General features: G+C 36.3%; 1 protein-coding gene across 2 annotated transcripts in view; it reads right to left on the reverse strand.

Annotated features, from left to right (window-relative positions):
- Positions 1-3,969, reverse strand: part of LOC142318320 (potassium voltage-gated channel protein Shaw-like) — a 263,076-nt gene extending 259,107 nt beyond the window's left edge. For both annotated transcript variants that reach the window (XM_075354896.1, XM_075354895.1), the window contains exon 1: positions 3,802-3,969. The gene's annotated coding sequence lies outside the window, so the exon portion shown is untranslated. The remainder of the gene's footprint in view (positions 1-3,801) is intronic.
- Positions 3,970-19,386: the final 15,417 nt, after the last annotated feature.

Genomic DNA, 19,386 nt, shown 5'->3' on the forward strand with positions numbered 1-19,386 from the left:
GTACTAAATGTGTTTTATAGGAATCCTTGCCCCATAAAGAAACTATTAAAGTAATATTAATTATTAATAAACCAATATAATAAGACACATATGAAATCCATACTTTAATCTGGAAACAAAGAAAGATTTTATGGTTATTAAGCCTCGGAGACTCCCGCTGAAAATTTTTATCTTTTAAATGTTACAACTAACATCTAACGTGTCCAAGACTGAATTTTAAGTACCGTTTCGTTTCTAATCTATGTTCATACCCGTTCGACAAAATAAACATCTGAAAATCCCATATGTTGAATACTCTTTCATATGTTCAAAAAAGTATACTTAATTCAGCCAAAAGTAGCGTATAAGAGAAAAGTACAAGAATAAGAAACTGATAAATTTAATCCAGTAGATGTGATTCTAACTACACCGAAAAATTATTTATTTCATTTAGTCAAGCCAACAGCTAAAACTTCCCATATGCATTTCCGTTACAATGTCGCACAAATATGGTACACTGGACTGAATTTCTAGTGAATCGAATTTATAAATCCGATTTCGCATTCGGCATATTAGAAAATTCATTAAAGAGTGTATAGTAAAAGCCAATTCAGAAAACGAAATAGATTATTCCAGTAACAATCGAAAACTCTCACTGCTGTACCGCCACTCACCCCAAAAGAAACATGACAAAGACATGTGGCAAAAAAAAGGCATTATCATTGTAATAGAATGAAAATAATTAGAAAGACTAATATGATCTGGAAAAAACATATACTTTTGTCAAGTAACCAAACATCCAGAAGGATGGAGTAAAGTTTTTTAAATGAAATTTATTTTGTTGGAACACCTAAAAGAAACCATAACCACAAAATCTCAACAAGAAAATTTTCTGACAGCATACCATCTACAACGATAAAGATAGATTTTACTTATTTTTGGTTTGTAGACAAAGTGGATTAATGAGTTTCGAAGAATTGCAATAGAATAATTTGCTGGTCAGTGTAAAGTATCTACAGTTTAGATACACGAATCAGAAGAATGATTTTATTAACTTTATAATTCTCATATTTCTTATATAACTTAAATGGTACTACAATTTGTACCAGCATTAGTTTTAAAGACATTTACAGGCCTAATTTTAGAAATTATATGTAATTGTTTTAGAAAGGATTATTATTTATTGCCCACCTTCACAGAAAAACATTAGTGATACTGTAATAAAGAATTTGCGTAAATCTTAAAATTACAGGTTTTTTCTTCGATTATGATTACTTAGTTTAGTTAGTTAAGTTCGTAAATTTTGAGAGGTTTTTCTGTAGATTTTTATCAAAATTCTTTTGTATTATTTTTTAATCTGTATAATGATATACATATATGCATTGCAAAAATAAGATTTTCATCATTTTTTCGACACAAATAAAGCCTCTATTTAGTATTTCAAGAGAACAACTCTCTAAGGATACACACAATTCTTGAGTTCAAAAGGAATTTTGAGTGAATCAGGTAATGTAGTTGTAAGCAGAAATATCTTAAGAAATGTTTCCGCATTTGACAATTGACCAGGGAAGCTGACAAGCTTCATCCTTAAATTCTTCTATTTCTTCACTGGAGAAAAATGGAAAAATCGCTGTAATTTATTTTCTCCTAAATCGCTTTCAATCGGTTAAGCTGATCTTTGGAAAATAAATCGATCGGTATTATATATAAATGTTCCGTACACTATAAATTTTTACTTGTAAATGTAACATAATTTTATAAATATATATATATATATATTATGTTTCAATATATAATATTCTACTTGCAAAAAGACCGTATGTTTTTAATACTTGCATCCATTTTCATTCATCACGCATTTTTAGAAAAAAATTATGATCATCCAATTGAAGGGTAAAATTTAACAACATAAAACTTGTTTGTAGAAATTCTTAATATTAATGTACGTCCTCACACAAAGGTTTACCGATTTAGTTTCTTTTGTTGTTTTAGTTTGTAATCAGCAATTAGAACGCAGGCAGAAGAGGAACTAATGTTATTTGCATAAGGGCCACTTATTAAGTTAGACATCGAACGAACTCTCAGAAATAAAATCTTGGCGCAACCAACAATATACTGCTGTCTTACTTTCTCAACAATATATCCGCGAGGTAACAAGAATTTGTGCCTCAAGAAACTTGATAGCTATAAAAAATCGTAATCGTTATAAATAATTTAGAATGTGGAAAACAATGATGAAAACTCAAGGATTTCTAGTTCAGAAGTTAGACAATCTGAAGAAAGATGAAAATCACACAGAAAGAACCGAAAGGTGCACGATATCTGACGGATCACGAATAGAAATCTGCAGTACTGCAAACTTTGTTCGCTTATCAACTCGCTAAAATACACCCATCCTTAGCCTCTACCAAAGTATGAAGAATCATGATAATAAATTACACTTTTAAATAATTTTATCTTGATTTCGTAAATAAACCTCCTTATACAAATAGTGTCAACAGGTTATAATCCTAAATTAATAATTTAATGTGTTCTTTATCAATATTACTGTTTTTGGGAGGGGTCGATTTAATTTTTAATGTTGAAAAACCAAGGAGACTGTCATCGCCCAAAAGGCACGCAAAATAATGCCACCGTTTTCCACTCTGTTGTTTACTGAAATTACAAAACTACCTACGTACGTACGTACGTACGTACGTAAAACTACAAATCTATCTATAAATCTGTAGGAGTCACACAGTAGAAGGCAGCTCACCAAGTAACAGGTGAACAGGTAAACAGATGAAAAACGGAGTAGCTTTTAAGAGTAATTCTTAAATTTTTCTTTATATAAATTCATTTCACAACATTAACCCACAAATTATTTAACAGTTCTTAAATAAAAGTATTGTTATTATTATTCCGACAAGGACTGATTATTAACGGGAGATAAAAAAAATCTTTAGGGGGTGCCCTTATCAATGAATAAAGTACGCTGAAAATAAACAGTAAGTGCACATATATTACTTGTTTGTATCATTCAAATTCAAAAGCTCAAAATATTTTATTATAAATAACTAAGTAAAATCTTTTTTATTGACAATAACATAATCTCTTTAATAATTTCTGGAAGTGGAAAAATATAATACGACTAAAGTGTACTGGGTGATACAGTAAATTCTAAAATTTACACCTACCTAGCAATGTTAATAAAGCAAAACATAAGATAGCAGACTTCATTTGAACTTTTTAATATAAATTTAAATTTTCATAATGCAGTAACGAGGCATCACAGCCATGCAGTATAAATAATTAATCACAAGAAGAAAAATATAAATAAAATTTGTTTGTAATCTTTATTATTACATAACCACTTTATATAAGTACTGAGAGCTTAAATACGTTACAATAATGGTTTAAATCGAGAGAAATAAAAATCTATCTGAATGCAGAAGTTTCGTTTCTTTGTATAACATACATGACTGATAGCATATACTTTAATCGTAAATAGAGATGGTTGAATTTTTATTCAACTTTTTTTTTAAATTGTAAAAAAATCAAAATTTGAGATATCAGTTGCTCAAAAAACGCTTAAATAATATTTTTACAAGACTGAAATGTAAACGTTTCGATATATATTTATAACACCAAGAAGCAGTATCGTCAAAATAAAAACGTTTTCACTGAAAATATCAATTTAAAGACTTTTATCAACATCGGTCAAGAATCAGTGATGGATTCTTTAACTGTAACTCACTCTTAAAAAATGAATATGTTTTCGCCACGGGAGTACGCGCACAATTACTGTCTAAATGAAATTAACAAGACTTAACTTGTACTTACCTAGGAATTTTTTCAGTTAACCGCGTATCTAGTATCATGAGGGAGTGGCAAGGTTCATTACACTACTTCCTCGATCTAAAACAGTAACAGGATACTAATGCACTTCTGATAGGGCAGCGCGCCCGATGAGAACTGACGGGCGTCGAGATGTGGTCCAGCGTCTATGCTGTTACCATAACAACTGCGTTTACCCTTAATACAGTTACATGACGCTTGGCGTCGCTTCTAAGTTTCTGCACCAGCGCCTTGTACGCCTTTTACCCTCATACCAACCATCTTCCGCATCCAATTACGGTTATCAATTTGTTGACGGATGGCATTAACACTAGAACAAATAAAGTTTCCTTTAATACAAAATTGTATCCGCTATAAAAAAGCAAGTTGAAGTATAAAATAAATTTATTAGACGATCCGTAGTAGTTTAAATTGCATCTCCTTGTAGAATGAATAATAAAGATTTTCATAAAAATGTTCTTTTCCCGCATTTCCTTTTACTTTTACTTTCAATTATCTTCCTGAAAAAGGTAGGTAAACCCAATAATAACAAAATTTATTTATAGAAAAAAGTAGGCTAACTTTATAGATAAAAACAAAATAATCAAAATCGTTGGAAAAGAAGTCACCAAAATTGAAAAAAGGCTAACATATCACAGTAATCAACATTAAAATTTATTTGCCGATCTCGTGACGGAGTGGTAACTTCTCGGCCTTTCATTCGGAGGTCCTGGGTTCAAATCCCGGTCAGGCACGTCTTTCTTCATACTCCAAAAATCTTCATCTCATATTCCCATGCACAGGCTTTAACCTTATACCAGAATTAATCATAAAAAAGAAATTATTGCACTTTAAAATCTAAGTCTCAAATATTGACACCGATCCACTTCAAAATTCGTCCCACATATCGTCTAAACGGTATTGCATTAGCGTGATCGATTTTCTAAATAAAAACTCGTGAGATCGATGCCGACTATCCCTAAAATTTTGTGTTTTTCAGCTGCAGATTTCTCATTTTATAATTTTCTATCACTACATGGGTTATGATGAACTATGTATACCGTTCTAGTGGATCGGAATACAGCATAGCTATAACTTACTTTCCATTATTGCCAGGTCAAAAAACTATTTATGGTTACCAATAAACAAAAAAAAAATAGACTAGATGTTTGAGAGATTTAATAATTATCACACGACAGAGTTACAGACATTTTACCGACTTAAAATATATTGGTGTGTCTAAAATGCAATATTGTAATATTGTCATAAGTTTATATTTTAATTAATTTCATTAGTAAGAATTTTTATGGAAGTATAAAAATCTAAATAAAATAGTAAAAAAGACATTTTTTTAAACCTGTTAGTGCAGTTACACTCTACTCCATAAAAACCTACTTTACTTAGATCAAACCTCTCGCAATGAATGGAAATGGCAGATTTGAAAAATAAAAGTAAATGAAGTTCAAACGTGGATATCTCTCTCTACTTTTCGTAAATATTTCTTTTTAAACACCTCTTTCTAAACAGAAAGAGGTGTGTACTATAACTGATATATTGATTGCAGCAAGTATTTTTAAGATTTTAAAGGTTCATATTTTTGATTACTCGTTACAATTAAAAAGAAGTTGTGTACAAAATTGAAATGAAAATGAAGATACAAACAAAAATCACTTATCATTTACGTAATTGATAAATTTCAGCTTTTTTATGACTTTAATACAAATATAATAAAAATTAAAACGCAAATCAAGAAAAAATATTACAAAGTAACACCAGTAATTGTATATGGACCCTGAAGAACTACCATAAATTTAAAAAGAAAAAGATAAGCAACGGAACTAAGAACTGTACTATTTTATGTACTCTACAATTGTAGATTGTAATAAATTACAAAGCTCTGTAAACAACAAGAACAAAAACAATAATGTAAAATAAAATTCCTCGTCAAGGTAACGTTTTCTCTTCAAGAGACTGAACGTATCTGTCATCACATTGTTGTTTGTATTAATGCCCACACGTTGATTTTCAGCTCAGATCTTATTGTAAATTTCATTCATATTATTCGCAATGCTGGATCTTCTTTTTTGCCCATTTACTCCACCAACCGTCTATTAAGGTCGATTTATTACTTAAATAACTCAGAGTCGTTCTTTCTGGTAATCTTTTAGCATTTAGAATAATTTATAAGCACCATTGAGTCGTCAACGTGGGTTAATACTTCACCGTTCACTCATTACTGGGATTTTAATGCATATGATTTGATTCATCTCTCTTAGAATCTGCCCCAAAATCAAATCAATTTTTTTCTCAAATAAGTTTATTTATGGCTTGTTATGGTGTTTTATATTCAAGAAATGTTGTTACATCCTGTACTTTAAAGCAAAATTTTTTTGTACTAATTTTTTGTGTAATAAATATAAACCAATCGAATTTGATGTTCGGTTAATGACAATATTTGTTTGCCAAAGATACGTTCAGTAATAAAAGAAATTGATTCTCTAAAAAATGTTTTCATACGACTTGTCTTTCTTGCATTAAACTCATGAAGTTGTTTTATTTTGTTTTTTAGTGCCAAAATCTCCTTGAATTTCCCAGTTGTATTCATTGAACGAAAGATTTGCTCCGCGTTACGAATGCGAGTAGGCTGGAATTTTTCATGCTGATATTTACTCAACAAATGATTGATGTAAATAAGATTTACTTATAATTAAGAACTGTAAAGTAAATCTCATTAAATATCGACTACCTAAAAACAAGCAAACAAAAGGCAAACATTCAGATTAAGTATTTTATCAGATTAAATCCGCTGATCCCCATGACGGATTGGTAGCATCTCGGCCTTTTATCCGAAGGTTCTGGGTTCGAATCCCGGTCAGACATGGTATTTTTCATAGGCTACAAACCATTTCCATACCCCACGTACAATCTTCAAGCTTATTTGACGAGCCATTTCGAGTCAAAAAAAAAAAATTATTCCAGCTATTAGTGTCACATTGATTCCTGTATGTCACAATCTTTATTGCAAAGATTAGGGTTTAAAAAAGGAAAGTTCATACTAACAAGCATTTATTTGATGGCCAAAGCCATCATGATAGTCGTGATGGTCACAGAAAAAGTACTAAAAACGTACCAAAACGAAAGCAATAATTAAATTTGTTAGTTCACTTTAGTGAACTCAATACATTGAGTCACACTGTTATAGATCTAAAAGCTGTCAACAATATTTACCTTTAGAATGTAATAAAATTATTAAGATGTACAATAAGTAGACACGTAACGATTTCAAAGAAAAAACCTTCCTTTTCGTTCTCTTTTAGTCGGTAAATTAGTATTGGCTGCAATATACAATATGCATGTTTTCACATGCCTTCGACTGTACAAACGATTAAAGGGTTTCCATCATATAAAAATATTAGCTTAATGGTTAGAAAGAAACTCACACTTTCAAATTTTAAAAGCTTTAAAATTTTATAAGCTGCGCTTGTCAGGCAGAAAAGAATTAGACAATATTAACAATTACTTTTGACAGTCAGAAACACAAAAATCTTCTAAGGTTAATTTTTAGCTGACGCTCGACGCTGTCCAACCTTCTACATCTAGGTATTTCTTGGTCAGTCTTCAATGCAGTACACTTTTAATCCGTATTATTGAGCAATACCGAAAGACTAAGGCAACCTCTGACCTTAGTTTTCGATTTCCCAATTGAAGTTTTCTGTCCAGTTTAAAATATTCCTACTGACGACTCTTCTGTTCCCTTGTCTTAGGCAGGTTTGCATGCGGCCATCCCCTATCTCTGGCAAGTTGGGTATTCAATTCAGGATTGGCTTTCCTTCCTCGGGACATGACAGTTGGTTTCTTCCATGCGCCTACCATGGAGAGTTATTTCGGCTTTCTTGTTTGAAAGTCGATCCCTTTCTGGTTACCCAGCTGTCTTATATAACTTAGCAGTGCTTTTTTGGGTCAAGGTGGCAGCTGATTACCACTGACAAAGGAGTGTGGTTGTTACTTGAGAGAAGTTGAGATGTATTTTAGCTCTCTCGATGGTTAAGTTCGGTAAACTTAATGCCCAGGAAGCCTATGCAATCCATGTTGAGTTAGTTGAGGTTGATAGATGAACCTCGATGTTCTCCTTCTACAGCATCGGTGGTTAAGGGTGATCTATCAGGTATTTAAGGCTGGAATAATTTTCACCTTGGTGATAGTAAATCCACCGTGCTGAGAAGGAAGTCCATAGATTGTGTCTTTATACGGCAGGAATCTGACACGCTTCACGTCGTTGTTAAGCTTGCCGTGAATGGTTTGGACATGGTCGTTGTTAGTTCGTACTTTCAGTACAGAGATCCCACTGAACAGAATTTGAAAGATGAGATAGAATTGCTAGGCTGGTAGCGGGTCGTCCGATTCTTAAAAGATTTGATGCGAACGACAAATCTTTTCTTTGGCATAGTGGGATCACGGACGACGGCGGTGAATTAATCGAAGATTTCATCGCGCAGCATCTGTTTGATGTTTTCAATGTAGCCAGCGAGTTGACTACCTTCGCCGGTGCGGTTGGTTTGCAAAGGGCCTTCCATGGTACCAACATTGAAGTTACCATTGGTAAGGATATTCCTGACAGCATTTTGAAGTGTTCGGTATTCGATGATTGCGAAAGCGATCACCGAATAATAGTTTTTGATTAAGTAGGTGGGCTGCGCGATGTCATTAGGACGGACTTTCCTGTTCAGCAGGGGCGCATTCTGCACAGGTGGGCGGATTGGCCCAAGTTTTTTAACATTCTTGCGCCCAGGCTGTGAGTTTTTACTCGAAGCCTGGACGAGGTCCCATTACGACCTGGCAGAGAATTCTCTTCTACGGTAGTAGAAACCGCTGAACACGCTATCCCAAGAAGTACGGGTCGAGAAAGAGTAGCTGGATTAGGAATCGGGAACTGACTGCGATGAAGTGGACTCTGGGCAGTCTACGGAAGGCAGCACAGCGTGCGGATGAGCCTGATCGACGTCTTGGTAGTGGAATATCGTCGAAAGAGAACTGAGTATTTTCCCAAGATTTGGTCTTCTAAACGTGATTCCTGACGCTCTTTTGTACAAGAGTAGGGGAATAAGGACTCATCGGATATTGTTCTTGGTCATAAGTGGAAAAAAATACATTCCTCTGTCGGCTCTCCCGACCCAGGATGGTGTTGTTATAAATAAAGACCGTGTCCTCACACATCTGATGGACGATTTACTTCCAAATGATACCGAGTATGATGAGACCTAGTATCATCGACGTGTCGGTAGGATAGTTGCAAGTTTTCCCTCTGCGACTGTCTCTTCTGAAATTACTGAGGTGGAAGTCCGTCAAGTAATTTGTAGCCTAGCTAGGAATAAAGCGCCCGGATATGATGGTATCACGGTGGAGCTTCTTGTTAGCACGTTGCCTGTCATTGTTGGTCCCTTGACTAGTGTTTTCAATAGGTTGCTTTTTGTGGGTACTTACCAGCGTGCTGCAAACGTGGTGTGTTGAAACTCCTCTTCAAAGGCGGCGACAAGGATCCCACTGTAAGTTCCTCTTACCGTACTCTGACGCTCTTGCTTGTAGTTCGTAAGGTTTTCGAGAAGGTCTTGTACCTCCGCATTAACAGTAGGTTAACTTCTAACCTAATGGTGATGAATGACCAGTATGGTTTCCGTCCCAGTAAGCGCACAGAGAGCGCTTTACTTAGGGTCATGGATTTGGTTTCAGCCAGCGAGTGCAAGTATGTACTCGGTGTCTTTTGGACATATCCGGGGCGTTCAAAAACTTGCGATGGCCCTTTGACGTGTTTCAACTGCAGCAGCGTGGTTGCATGCTAAATGAGATTAGAACTCTCTCGAGCTACTTTAGCGACAGAACTGTCGTTCTTCGTGACGGCAGTTCGGAGGTAGGAAAAACCCTATCTAAAGGTTGCCCACGGGGCACTGTTCTAGTCCACTCGTTTGGGTAGTTGAATGCGACTGTTTCATGCGATTATGGATGCCCAGTGGTTGTCGCATCGTGGCTTATGCCGACGATGGGCTGCTGCTGGTCGAAGGAATTTTGCGTGCCGAGATAGAGCTCAGAGCGACCGTTATGAAGTTTTTTTTTTTATGTATTATATTACCGTTCAGAAGTATCTGGGTGTCATCCTTGATGAGAGGCTTCTCTTCAAGGAACACCTTCAGTTTGTAGCGAAGAATGCCATCGATGCTTTCTTCGGTGTCCGTAGAATCATCCATCCCGATTGGAGGTTGAATAAACGTACCATGCGTATTTTTCACAAAGGTGTCTGTGAGGTCATAATGTTGAACGCTGCGCCCGTCTGGGCTCGTAGTTTATAATTCCAGTGTCATAGGGACATTCTTTTGCGAGCTCAGCGTCTTTTATTATTAGCTGCTGTCGGTGGCTACAGGACTGTTTCTCGAGAGGCAGTCATTGTGATTGCCGGCATAAAACCCTTAGATATTTTGGCTACGGAGCGTAGCAAGTGGTATATTTCAAAGAAGGGAGGCCTTCTAACGTCAGGGCGTATGCAGGAAATTGGACCAAGGTTTTGATTCTTGGCATACTAGGTGGAACGATCCTTCTACTGGTCGATATACGCATGGTATTTTCCCAAATGTTAGGGAGTTGCGAGCTATTAGCTGGTTTTCTCCCAATCGGCATATTACTCAATTTCTTTCGGAATATGATGCATTTAGGGATAGTCTGGCTAGGTTTAGGTTGGTTGACTCCGACTTGTGTCCGGAATGTAGGGTCGATGACTCGGTGGACCATATACTGTATGTCTGTCCAAGGTACGAAGCTGAGCCTACCAGAGTTATTACGGAACTTGAGAGAGTAAACTCATTCTTTGATCTGCAGGTCAATTGGAGGACTCACAGAGACTGGACAATTGTGGCTGGCTTCCTTCAATTCCTCGCCCAACGTAGGGCGGTCGAAGGGATTTAGGAGGTCTGTTCCTCTCCCTTGTGTACCAGACCGGAGTCCGTAATTTAACCAAAGTCAGGGGTTTATTTAAGCGTAAAGTTGAGTTTCATAAGGGAACTAGGACTAAATTTCGTTGTTGCGATCAACATGTTTGGTGGTATGTTGTATTTATTTTGCCTAGAATTACGACATTCACGAAATTGGCTCATAATATGTAGAACTAGGCGCGGGGTTCGCGCTTCCGCGAGCTTGGTTAGCTAGTTCTGAGGGTGACGATGTAGAACATTCAAGATATCCAGACGAGGCCTATAGTGAAGGCAGAAAGCTGAGTTATAAAATCACCGATACAAATGTCTACCGAGACATTTACATCGGTGGCATCCCAACGAGTCCAGGCTTATTACTATGAGATGTAAAAAGTCAGAGGGCGATAGACTAGACGACTCCCGTTAAAGCCAACTGTGCAATGAAGGTGGTGGGGGAGTTGTGGCTACCGGAACATCACTATTCACTATTCGGGTGTCTTCCCTTTCGGGATTGGGATGGCCTCCGCTTTCGACATATAGTCATAAACTCGTTTGAGTTCCAGCGCCCGGAGGTGAATCGGTGAAACTCCAGCGATCACCTTCGTCGCTAGATTCGATATGGTCCGATAGGCTGAGATAATTCGCACTTTTGCGGGGCGCTGTAGGGAAGCCATCCTCTTTACATTACGCTTCACCCCCAGCTCACCGTACCATACCGAGAAAGCGTACACCATTATCGAGGTGGCCACGGACATTATCACCCTTCTCCTAGACGCCCGTGGCCCCGTCTTTGCTGCCATTATCTTCCCCACGTCTGCCAGTACCTTATCCGCTTTCAGTGTCACTTCCTTAACATAGTGGGTGAAGCTTCTTGACTTGTCCAGCCATACGCCCATGTATTTAGCACCTCTGGTATCCTGAAGCGTAAGGCCGGCCACCTGAACTTCCACCCTCCGCAGCTTTCGTCGTCCCGCTAGGGGCACCAACACAGACAAATGGGACTAGTTGTATGCCCCTTTCCCGAAGCCATGCAATTATTCTCTCCACTGCGTCAGGGCACTGAAATATTGATACACAATTAATAACCATGCAATGCAATACAAAAATCGCTCTTCATTTTGACGATATTATGAAAAACGTCACTTTCTTCTCAGGCTACATCACTCTCACATACAATTTAAACCCATAAACTTTTTTTTTTTTTTTTTTAATGCAGTTACAAAACCTTTACACGAAGATACCGTGACAATAATTTGTCTGCTACTCGTATTGTATATTTGAATTATAGCTGAGACATATTGCATGTTCTATAACGGTTATAATTATGCGTAAAAATGGTGATGAATATCGTCTTTAGAAACAATCTAACAAATAATCCTCCTCTATGAATCATGAGACCTTGCCGTTGGTGAGGGGGCTTGAGTGCTCAGGGATACAGAGTAGCTGGACCGAAGGTGCAACCATATCGGAGAGGTATCTGTTGAGAGCCAGACTAAGGAATGATTCCTGAAAGAGGGCAGCAGCTCTTTCAGTAGTTGTTAGGGGCGTAAGTCACAATGACTTAAACGGCCATATCAACATCACTCAGTCCTCTGAGTACTGCGCAGCTGAAAGCAATGGAAAACTACAGCTGTTTTTTTTTTTTTCCAAGAAAATGTGGCTCTGCATTTTCAAAAGCAATAATGGAGGCGCCTTCCTTGGTAAAATATTCCGGAGGTAAAATAGTCCCCCGTTCGGATCTCCGGGTGGGGACTACTAAGGAAGGGGTCACCAGAAAAGTAAAAAATAACATTCTACGAGTCGGAGCGTGGAATGTTAGAAGCTTAAAAAAGGTTGGTAGGCTAGAGAATTTAAAAAGGGAAATGGATAGGGTAAACGTGGATATAGTAGGAATTAGTGAGGTTCGGTGGGAAGAGGAAGGCGACTTTTGGTCGGGTGACTTTAGAGTAATTAACTCAGCGTCAAATAATGGGCAGGCAGGAGTAGGTTTCGTGATGAACAAGAAAATAGGGAGGAGAGTGGAGTATTTCAAGACGCATAGCGATAGAGTCATAGTAATAAGGATAAATTCAAAACCTAAACCGACAACGATTGTTAACGTCTATATGCCTACAAGCGCCCATGATGATGATGAGGTAGAATGTGTATACGAAGAGGTTGATGAAGCAATTAAACACGTAAAAGGAGATGAAAATTTAATAATAGTTGGAGATTGGAATGCAAGCATTGGAAAAGGCAAGGAAGGAAATATAGTGGGTGAATACGGGCTGGGCAAAAGGAATGAAAGAGGGGACCGACTTATAGAGTTTTGCACGAAGTATAATTTAGTAATTGCCAACACCCAATTTAAAAATCATAATAGAAGAATATACACTTGGAAAAAGCCAGGCGATAGTGCAAGGTATCAGATAGATTATATCATGGTTAAGCAAAGATTTAGAAATCAACTCGTGGACTGCAAAACTTACCCTGGAGCAGACATTGATAGCGACCATAATTTGGTGATAATGAAATGTAGATTGGGGTTTAAAAACCTGAAGAAAAGGTGTCAGATGAATCGGTGGAATTTAGAGAAGCTTGAGGAAGAGGAGGTAAAGAAGATTTTTGAGGAGGACATCGCAAGAGGTCTGAGTAAAAAAGATAAGATAGAAAATGTAGAAGAAGAATGGGAGAATGTTAAAAAGGAAATTCTTAAATCAGCAGAAGCAAACTTAGCCGGAATAAAGAGAACTGGTAGAAAACCTTGGGTTTCAGACGATATATTGCAGCTGATGGATGAACGTAGAAAATATAAGAATGCTAGTGATGAAGAAAGTAAAAGGAACTATCGGCAATTAAGAAATGCTATAAACAGGAAGTGCAAACTGGCGAAAGAAGAGTGGATTAAAGAAAAGTGTTCAGAAGTGGAAAGAGAAATGAATATTGGTAAAATAGACGGAGCATACAGGAAAGTTAAGGAAAATTTTGGGGTACATAAATTAAAATCTAATAATGTGTTAAACAAAGATGGTACACCTATATATAATACGAAAGGTAAAGTCGATAGATGGGTGGAATATATTGAAGAGTTATACGGAGGAAATGAATTAGAAAATGGTTTTATAGAGGAAGAAGAGGAAGTTGAGGAGGATGAAATGGGAGAAACAATACTGAGATCTGAATTTAAGAGAGCATTAAAAGATTTAAATGGCAGAAAGGCTCCTGGAATAGACGGAATACCTGTAGAATTACTGCGCAGTGCAGGGGAGGAGGCGATTGATAGATTATACAAACTGGTGTGTAATATTTATGAAAAAGGGGAATTTCCGTCAGACTTCAAAAAAAGTGTTATAGTAATGATACCAAAGAAATCAGGGGCAGATAAATGTGAAGAATACAGAACAATTAGTTTAACTAGTCATGCATCAAAAATCTTAACTAGAATTCTATACAGAAGAATTGAGAGGAGAGTGGAGGAAGTGTTAGGAGAAGACCAATTTGGTTTCAGGAAAAGTATAGGGACAAGGGAAGCAATTTTAGGCCTCAGATTAATAGTAGAAGGAAGATTAAAGAAAAACAAACCAACATACTTGGCGTTTATAGACCTAGAAAAGGCATTCGATAACGTAGACTGGAATAAAATGTTCAGCATTTTAAAAAAATTAGGGTTCAAATACAGAGATAGAAGAACAATTGCTAACATGTACAGGAACCAAACAGCAACAGTAGCAATTGAAGAACATAAGAAAGAAGCCATAATAAGAAAGGGAGTCCGACAAGGATGTTCTCTATCTCCGTTACTTTTTAATCTTTACATGGAACTAGCAGTTAATGATGTTAAAGAACAATTTAGATTCGGAGTAACAGTACAAGGTGAAAAGATAAAGATGCTACGATTTGCTGATGATATAGTAATTCTAGCCGAGAATAAAAAGGATTTAGAAGAAACAATGAACGGCTTAGATGAAGTCCTACGCAAGAACTATCGCATGAAAATAAACAAGAACAAAACAAAAGTAATGAAATGTAGTAGAAATAACAAAGATGGACCACTGAATGTGAAAATAGGAGGAGAAAAGATTATGGAGGTAGAAGAATTTTGTTATTTGGGAAGTAGAATTACTAAAGATGGACGAAGCAGGAGCGATATAAAATGCCGAATAGCACAAGCTAAACGAGCCTTCAGTAAGAAATATAAGTTGTTTACATCAAAAATTAATTTAAATGTCACGAAAAGATTTTTGAAAGTGTATGTTTGGAGTGTCGCTTTATATGGAAGTGAAACTTGGACAATCGGAGTATCTGAGAAGAAAAGGTTAGAAGCTTTTGAAATTTGGTGCTATAGGAGAATGTTAAAAATCAGATGGGTGGATAAAGTGACAAATGAGGAGGTATTGCGGCAAATAGATGAAGAAAGAAGCATTTGGAAAAATATAGTTAAAAGAAGAGACAGACTTATAGGCCACATACTAAGGCATCCTGGAATAGTCGCTTTAATTTTGGAAGGACAGGTAGAAGGGAAAAATTGTGTAGGCAGGCCACGTTTGGAATATGTAAAACAAATTGTTAGGGATGTAGGATGTAGAGGGTATACTGAAATGAAACGACTAGCACTAGATAGGGAATCTTGGAGAGCTGCATCAAACCAGTCAAATGACTGAAGACAAAAAAAAAAAATTTTAACTTCAATTAGGTTAGAATAATATTAATTGTCTTAAAATATGCCTCAACTAATCGTTCGATACAAGAAGTCGATTGGTGACATCTTTGCTCTGTGTTGTGATGAAGCGCTGGAGAAAGTTAAGGGATTTCCGCTGATGAGAAGTCGTTAGTGTAGATCTCGCTAAGAGAGTGACCGAGTCTCACAGTTCCGTCAGTCCTCCTTTGATGTTTTCTACCAATACGACTAACCACACGTACGTATACAGTATGTTAGTACTGTTTTTTCCCATTTATGGATTCAAAATGACAGCAACCAAAAAGATGATATTTGTCGGAACTGATAAGTGAATCAGTGCACTTTAAATGACCCGAAGTTTCTTTGAAGATACCGTATAACTTCAAAACACGTAGGCGTCAATTCATTACATTGCAGTAAAGATAGATATTTCTCAAAGGTTTTGTAAGGATCGATTTAGAGAGGTAAGGTTAAATTCATGTTTTGGAATGTTCATAATCCATGTTCAACAAAATTCGCTACCATAACATTATTTCAAAACTTCCTGAAATAAAGAGTGCAGTGAAAGCGTCTAAAAGTGTTTCTGAGTGTTAAAATATGTTTCACTTAATCAATATTATGCATTCACTAGTTCAATCTAAATTTCAAAAAGATGCTGAATTTCAAATAAAGTCTAAAATAATGCATCCACAGGTTATGATGAAATTTCTGACGTTTCGAGTGTACTGGTAGTGAAGAATCACAACATTTGAATAATCAAGAAATGTAGGCTAGTTATTATACCGCCCTGTTTTTGGAAACTATCTCTACGGGAAGATTCATTACACTTTCTTTATACTATTAGATTTGATGAAGCATGTACAAGTGATTCTGAATCAGGAAGAAAGACAATCTGGTCTCTATTCGAGATGCATTTGATGATTTTTTCAAACACTGCATGGATATTACTAGTCATAATGTAATATAATATCATAAGTAAGTATGAAACTATAGGTGAATGCTTGAATGTTTCAGAAACCGGTGTAAATTCAGGCTTCTCAATTACCCTCCGAGGGAGAAGAACACCCACCTTGTGACATGTCCGGCTGCCACACCACCCTCTCCGTTCCTAACCATTATTGGCTTAATTGGAGTTTATCTTCTTGCCCTCATACTGATTAAATTCCACAGTACTCAGCCGGCCTCGTTGAGATGACGCTGATGTGAATGCCTCGGAAGAGATTCGCATCAGTAAATGAGTCTTCTCTGAAGGCATCGGACATTTCGTTAACTCTACCACGTAGCTCTCAGGAACTACTCTACCAAACTCGCGGAAGCACGACACCCCGCGCCTAATTCTGTTACACCTAATGAAACGTATGTGCTCACTTACAGATACGATTTAATCAATACTTCACCTGATGAAAGTGAAGTACTTGAATTACCTCAAATGAGGTAATTTGAATTTTCTCCTCAAGACTCTACATTACACAGTAACAAGAATGTGGCCACTGTAGGTGGCAAGTACATCATTCACATATCGGGGCGTCGGTCGAATCCATCAAATACCCGTGAGTAGTTCTCGTACGTCCGATTCGCGCAAGACAAATCACGAACACCTACCAGCGATTATTCCGACTGGAGGAACTTCAAATCATCAATATTCTTGATGCGGTAAGTACCAAGTACTAAGTATACAGTATCCTTGGTACGACGGAGCTTATTATCAATAGTAGCTATCAACTCATATTGCCACACATTATGAAGAAGTCGTTTGAAAAAATGGCTGATGTCCAAAACTGAGATACAGTTCATAAAGGCCGACTGAGTGTAGATTTCATTACCATCATTAATCACACAGCCAATGCCGGGTATACCAACATGACTAGAAATCTAGCAAAGATTATATTTGGCGAATCAACGAAACAACGTTTGAAGTATTTCTGAGACGACAGGATGTTGAATACAAGTCCCTTATAGCTTGCAGTGCATTCATCAAATCTGTGCAAACAAGGATGTGGAGATATTTCGAACTAATAATTTTAAGACCCTTGTTAATGGCATACAGCTCGACAACATATACACTAGTTTTATATGACAATTGAAACATACACGTTCTACCATTGACATCGAACACACAACCTATAGAATTATCAACTTCAGTACGGTCAGTGTTACTACTGCATCTGGTTTTAAGTCAATAACCAGGCTATAACCTCTTGTTGCAGACAACAAGGTTTGTTCGTTTCTTATTATATCTACTTAATGTAAAATTTAAATTAAGAGAATAAAACTCCCAAGGTAGAGACAGGGAAAATTGACGTCATGTTTAATAGTAAGGGCTGAAACAAGTGCCTCTTACCCGTGGGATCATATATCTAGGATACTCTTTGTAGCGGTGAAAAGGAGTTTGAAAACAGAATGTCATAATTTGGATTTCCTGGTTGAGCTTTCTTTCGAGCTGCATAGAATGTTAATAAATGCTGCTTCCTTTGCCAAAGGAATAGTCACCGCTAACCAACCAATAAGCTTAACACAGAACTTGAGCGAAAACCACCCACAGCAAGATAACGGAAAGAATTACGTACACAGTCAAGCATTTTTAACGCAGTGTTTTTTCGTGCAGAGGACTATCCTCCATAACCACAATCTAACCAAGAATGGACTAAAGCTTGATTAAAATCCTAACATACAACCCGATCAGCGCCCTGCCCCAACTGGTACTGAATAAGATCTCATCATATTTAATGTTTCCGCACATTTAACTTTCAGCTCCTTTAACTGTTTAACACATATTAATTGTACGCCAAAAATCAGCTCTGAGAACTTTATGCTAGAGCAACTTAAATTGACTTACCGTTCATACGTAGACTAGGGGTAATTATTCACTAAGACGAGAAACGGAAGCACATTTTGTTTCCTATGGGAGCAGGTAAAACGCTTTAATCAAACTTCTAAACGAGATATATTTTGTAATAATCTTTCGTTAATGGCTAGAAGCAATAAATAAAGTAGAATAATTTCCACCTTGGGTTAAAGTTCCATTTCTGAAAGTGTTGATGTACTCTTGAGTGTTGTAGAATAAAGTGTAATCGTTTTTGGAATGTGTCAATGGTTATGTTGTTTGTGATATAGTGTTGAGGAACCTGTTGTGGGGTGAGCATCCAGTGATTGTAAGGAGCAGGTCAGCCCCTAGCTTGGACCGCGAGGTCGCCAATCACCAAAATCCTTAAAGAAGAAGACTTCCCTTTGGGATTCTTACAGAATTGTTAAAAGCTTCATTCTTACAAAACTATAACGTCAAATGTGTCTTCCTATATTGTCCCTGAAGCAGAAAACGGAAAGTAGTTTAGAAGATTATCGTTCTGTAATATCAAAAGTTGTTCAAGACGACAAAATTCTCCAAAGTGTGCTTTTTGTCCTTCCAGGAAAGTAGATTTGCATTTACGAGGGATGTGGCCATCCAGTTTGTAAAGAATATTCTAGAACAATCACAAATATTTACTGTGATTATTTGAGAGAAAGAGTCAATAACATGTAGATTATTCTAATTCCTAAATGCTGAAACTAAATCAATATATATATATATATATATATATTTACAAATGTATTTGTAAATTATATATGTATATACATAAACATGTTATTTCAATGAATATCTCTTTGAATATATGATATGCATCAATCTTTATTTACAAAATTGGTAGCATCAATAAATTTTATGTGTAATTTTTATAGATAACATTCTAAATAATTATTATTTTAAATAATTATAGATTACAAAATATATTTTTTTAAATAAAACTACTAATTAAAAAAATATCTCCAATTATTATCTCTACTGTATTATTTTAAATAAAAGATACTAAAAAGATGATAATTTGTGTTTAGAGAAATATTTTGACGAAAATTATGAAAAACGTGGGAGGTTGCATATAATCTTAATTATCTAAGAACTTCCCTATTTTAAGCTTAATTGTAGGTTCAGTTTTGATAAAC

The sequence above is a fragment of the Lycorma delicatula genome, chromosome 1, assembly GCF_047948215.1.
Source record: "Lycorma delicatula isolate Av1 chromosome 1, ASM4794821v1, whole genome shotgun sequence".
NCBI lineage: Eukaryota > Metazoa > Arthropoda > Insecta > Hemiptera > Fulgoridae > Lycorma > Lycorma delicatula.